This window comes from Lissotriton vulgaris, chromosome 5, assembly GCF_964263255.1.
Source record: "Lissotriton vulgaris chromosome 5, aLisVul1.2, whole genome shotgun sequence".
NCBI classification, from domain to species: domain Eukaryota; kingdom Metazoa; phylum Chordata; class Amphibia; order Caudata; family Salamandridae; genus Lissotriton; species Lissotriton vulgaris.
The window spans coordinates 790121071-790126605 of record NC_141693.1 but is presented as its reverse complement, the minus strand read 5'-3'; the positions used below and the strand labels follow the sequence as shown (position 1 = coordinate 790126605).

The 5535-nt window shown below is 42.7% G+C and overlaps 1 pseudogene; it reads left to right on the top strand.

Moving 5' to 3' along the window:
- The first annotated feature begins 1305 nt into the window (after positions 1–1305).
- Positions 1306–2703, top strand: LOC147711586 (zinc finger BED domain-containing protein 6-like; annotated as a pseudogene).
- The last annotated feature ends 2832 nt before the right edge of the window (positions 2704–5535 follow it).

The following is a 5535-nucleotide window of genomic DNA, read 5'->3' as shown; positions in this document are numbered from 1 at the left end:
ATCACAAGCATCACTCCTGGCCCATGGACATGGAGACCAACATTTTTACCCGATCCAGAATGGCTGCAACTAGGGATGTAGCACGCATATCTCCAACACAGGCAATACCAACACAACCTTCAGCTTCTATATTTACATTAGCAAAGGGCCGGCAGCGTCCAACATCCAGCACAAGCACCACCTCAGATGTAGGTAGTGGTACTACTGCGCAGCCACATAGTCAAAATCAACACACACCCTCCAGTTCATCCGGCATTGAAAGTGGTACCTCTAGCAGGAGACAAAAGTTAAGCTCCCCAGTGTGGGACTTCTTGACGGTTAGCGTAAAGGAGCCGAACATTGCTATATGCTCCATTTGTCATTACTCTGTTAGTCGTGGTAAGCTTGGTACAAACTATGGTACAGGAGGCCAAATGACCCATTTGAAAAAACACCACGCAATCAGGTGGGAGGACCACCTTTATAGCATAAAAACTGGAACCATTAATGTTGGTGGGGATAAAGTAGTACAAGGTCCACTCACGGTCGAACAGAAAGAAGAAAAGAGAGACTTTCTATCTGGTAGTGGTATACAAAGTAGCCCTGTCCCCAGCACTGCAGTGGCACAGCCCACATCCTCCGCATCAGCAACATCTCAGTGGCACAAGAGTAAGAATCAGCCGGAGACACCAAGGAGTACTGCAAAGTCTGCGATGCAAAGTGCTGCGTCGAGCCGAACAGAAAGAAATACCACGCAGCGTACCATTCTTAGCATGTTTACTAGGCAGGAGGGAAAGTAAGAACGCAACCACCCAATAGCACTTTGTACAATTCTAAGCTGGCTAAAATGTTAGCACTGGACCTTTTCCCTTTTTCTTTTATTGAAGGTGTGGATTTTCTGGACAACCATTTGCCCAAAATGGAAGGTTCCCAGCCGATACTATTTTGCCAGAGCTGCTGTTCCAGCACTATATCACGACATGCCGGAATTGCTTGGAAAAGCCTAAACATCAGAGTGCTGTTCATAGTATCCACCTGACAACAGACATGTGGACCAGTTGCCATGCCACTGATTACATGTGCATCACTGCACACTGGATCTCTTTTTCAGGTGTTAGAGAAAAGCTATCTGCAGGCATTGTCACTGTTGAGATTTTTAACGAGACTCGCAGACATGCAACTGTAGCCATGTTTGCTATGCAGAAATCTCATACTGCTGCAAACATTTTGCCTGAGTTTAACAGCAAGGTCTTTGAATGGCTGCGACCAAGAGGGCTTAACATTGGTTTTGTTGCCACGGACAATGGCAGTAATATAGTTAAGGCCATGAAAGATGGTTGCTATTTGAGGGTCCCGTGTTTGGCTCACTGCATTAACATTGTTGTTCAAGACTTTCTGAAAAATGAAAGCAAAGTCAGCAACTTTCTGAACACCTGCAGAAGAATATGCACACATTTCAACCATTCTTTTAAATCCCGGAAGCAGCTAAGGGTCATTCAACGTGAGCATAAAATGCCAGTAAAAGCACTCATCCAGGAGGAGCCAACACGTTGGAACTCAACTTATTACATGCTTGATCGGCTGTTTGAGCAGTACGTACCACTTAATGCTTATGACATGACAAGAAGATTAGGGTATCCTACTGTGAAAGCCATGACCGTTGAGATGTGGCAGTGGGACCTCATTAAATGCCTGACAGAGATGCTACTTCCTTTTGAGGTCTTCACATGTGCAGTCAGCAGGGAGGACTGTACTATGGGCCAAGCTATCCTATTGTTGTAAATGCTAGAGCAAGAGCTGAAGGAGGTGTGTGAAACATACGAAGGTGTGGAAGACAAGGTAGACGCATGTTATTTGGTAAAGGCCTTAGTCGGCCGCTTATCTGACAATACAAGGATTCAAAATAAGATTGTGTCACATCGACATTACATAACTGCCACAATTTGGGATGCACAGTACAAATTATTTCTGAACAGTAATGCAGTAATTCCTTTTTCAGAAGGGGATGTTGCCAAGTACAAAACTTTAATAGCTGAGGAAGCCACTGATTTTGAAAACGAACAGCTCTCAATTAGAGGCCTGCCATTGCCAGCCCAGGACAGTGCAAGTACTACAGGGCATGCAGAGTCAAGTTCTTCTTCAGAGCATGAGAGCAGTGCGTTTGCTTCCCAGCAGTCACCAACGCTACCAATAACAGCACCAACAGGATCTGATTCATCAGACACATCAAAATAAATAGCTGCTTGGTTTCTACAGAAAGGGATGGGTAAGTCCGTTGCTGGTGCAAAGTCAAAAGAGGCCAAGCAAATCGGTGCACCACTGAATATTTATCAGCTGGTCCAGGCCTATCTCGATGACACAACCAAGGTCTTCATGGAGCAAAGCCCGTTGGTGTATTGTTATGGGAAAAGAAGCCAACAGGTAGTGCTCAGCAGGCTGGCGATAAAGTATCTGGCTTGTCCTGTCGCAAGTGTATCTTCTGAGCGTGTATTCAGTGCTGCTGGTGCCATTGTAACTGTGAAAAGGACCAGTCTCTCGCCCAAAAGCGTGGAGAGGTTAACCATGATCAAAATGAATCAGCACTCCATACCACCGGACTACAAAATACGTGAATCACAGCATGAAGATTAGAGTGACTCCGAAGACATAAGTAGTGAGTTACATGACCTACTTCTGTTCAAACCACCAGGGTTTGAGGACGAGCTCCTCTTCCCTGTCAACTAGGCTTTCAAATTGTTACTTTCTCCCTTCCTTTATTTTTGTGTATATCTGTCTGTTTGGTTCAAATCAAACCACAATAAATCCATCACCACCGTCTCTTATTTTTATTTACCTATCGGAGTTGCACATCTGTGCATTTAATTGTCCACTCCACTCCTCAGACTCCTGCTCCATCTTCCTGACTCGCCCTAAATACATTTCCATCTTGCCAGACATTGGATGGAGATGGATAATAGTACAATAATGTACCCTTTAACAGTCCCTCGATAACAAGTTAAACGTATGTGACTATCGCCATCTTCTGTTTTGTTTCCAATACAAAACTAATCACTGTCTTAAGGCATACACAACTCTTCACTGTCAAAACTTGAGCAGGCATCTAAAACTAAAGTAAACTCGTCATCACTTTCAAAAGGCTCGGCATCTCTGATCTGACAGCCAAAGAGAAGAGCAAGACAGGTATTTGATTAATGAATGATGCATTGCATTGGATGCTTGCTGACTGTGAGCAAATGTGCATGAAGTTGAACTATACTAGTAGTTAAAAATAACAAAGTAAAAGTGACTCAAGTGATAGTCAATGTTTCCATGTTGTTTAATAATAACCAATTGTACTCCTACTACTGCAGGTGCAGTCTGGACCTACTTAATCGGAGTCACTCACTACAGACTGAGTTGGTGTTGGTCTGTTGGACAACACGTACACATACCACACCTGATGATGACCATACTATATTTGCATGCAGTCAGTCAGTTGGATCTGAGATGATTGATGGAATACGTTTCAGGAAGTGGCATAAAAGGTAAACACAACCAATCAACAAGAACCACAGCAGACCTAGGCTACATGTCTGTGCAGTGGTGGAGTCGAATAGTGGTATGATGATGACTGATAGGGGCGCATTGATTTAGTCACTTGATTTGGAAAATGCTAGTTTGCTGTATATGCCTTTTGTGTGGCTCTGTCAAAAGTAAGGTAAATGGAGTTTGGGTCACGGCCCGGTGCCATGGAACTGTTCTGTGCTGGCTCCTGTCTTGTTTTTCTTGTAGATTAATGGTGTGTAACTAAATAGTAGAGTAGACACAATGTATCCAAGCCGCCTCAGTCTGAATGTCTTCTCACTCAAGAGTCTTGTCTTTTTGCACTACACCGTAATTGATGTTTTTTTTCATTCATTTATTTTTCAATATCCCTTTTGTTTTCCCATCAACACTTACAGGCCGGCCTTTTACCCAGTGCTATTATATACTTGGAGCAACAACTCACACTTACCTTACCAATCCTCATCCGCTAGCCAGTGGCACCCATGAATGATTTGCAGAGTGTCCATGGAAGGGAGGACCAAGATGAATGACGAGATACAACTACACATTTGGACCTGGATAATACAGTAACTTTTGTATCATTTTCGTCTTCTTAATAATTCTATTCCTTTTTTCTCTTCATTCATTTTACGACTGTGTGACTTTGTTTGATATTTGTTCCCTACAACTAATTTTTTATTTTTTTTGCTAGCTTTCAGCCCGGTACAGCAGGTAATTAGGGTTTCTCTGAGGCCATACAGCCAAGGCAAATTTTATATAATACTACTTCCCTGTACTGTCGAATTGTGTAGTAGTAGATAAGTACTACTCATTAACCATCAAGTTATCTTCATCACGCATGCATTTCCTTTTTCAACATTTATAGATTTATTGGATAGTGGACCATCATCGTCTTCAAATATTGTTTTGCTTTTGTTGTCTCCATGCGTACTGTTTTTCTTTGTCAAACCTTTCCCCAAACCCCCCTCTCCATCCATTCATCAAACCCTAACCCTATTCCCCAGGGCTGTTTGGTTTTATATTGAGGTGTGATGTGACTACATTAAATCTACACCAACAATTGATCGCACTCTTGCTGGGGCAGATGTGGTGAAAGCAACACTGATTAAATGTCAATGAGGCAGGGAGAGGATGTTCTTCTGCTTGCACAACCATGCTTACTGTATGTACAAGCCAACTAATTTCCCAAAGAGACCCACCGAATACATCATAATTAATTGCCTGCATTGATTGCATTACAGCATTAAATGATTAGGATTGTGTTTAAGTGACTCCTTCGACACAACTACAGTTTAACTTCTTAGCTTCGTGTACTAGGCTGTCCCTGTCACCATTGTTTTCTTTTACTTTAGCAGTTGCAATATTGTCCGTTTGGCAGTCTTCTTATTTACTGTACCTCTCTACTACAGTCTCTCTAGGCAAATGACTATCTCCTTTTTTGTTTGCAAATGCTTGTGCCAGTGTCTGTCTACTAGTACCACCACAACCACGGCATCTTTTCCATTCTCTTGGGAAACCATACACCATTGCTGTGCCGAACTTAATCATCATCAATCACAGGTAAGATAAGTTTGCTGGGAGGTATAATGGAGTATGAGGAGCGACTGATAGTACTAGTAGTACTAGTAGGACAAATACAACTCAGTGAGGGGTACCCCATCTATCTGTTTTCATATTACAAAATTGGCAGGAGAACACAAGAAATCCCTGTACCCAGGACTTTAGTTAGCAATCATCTAACGGGCATGAGAACATCCTACACTAGAATCTTCTATCGTAAAATTCTGGATCTACCCCCTCTTAATTCTATGATTGGTATCTATTGTCTCTAATGCCCTACTGTCCATGCCAAAACACTGTTTGTGACTACTAATAGGGGGTTCCAGTGTGTATTCAACACAACATAACCTATGATGTCAGCCCTACTGGGGCAATACATACAACCACACACAGACAATTCAAAAAGGAAAAAATGTGTGGCGGAGAAGAAGGCACCTCACGGGCGAACAC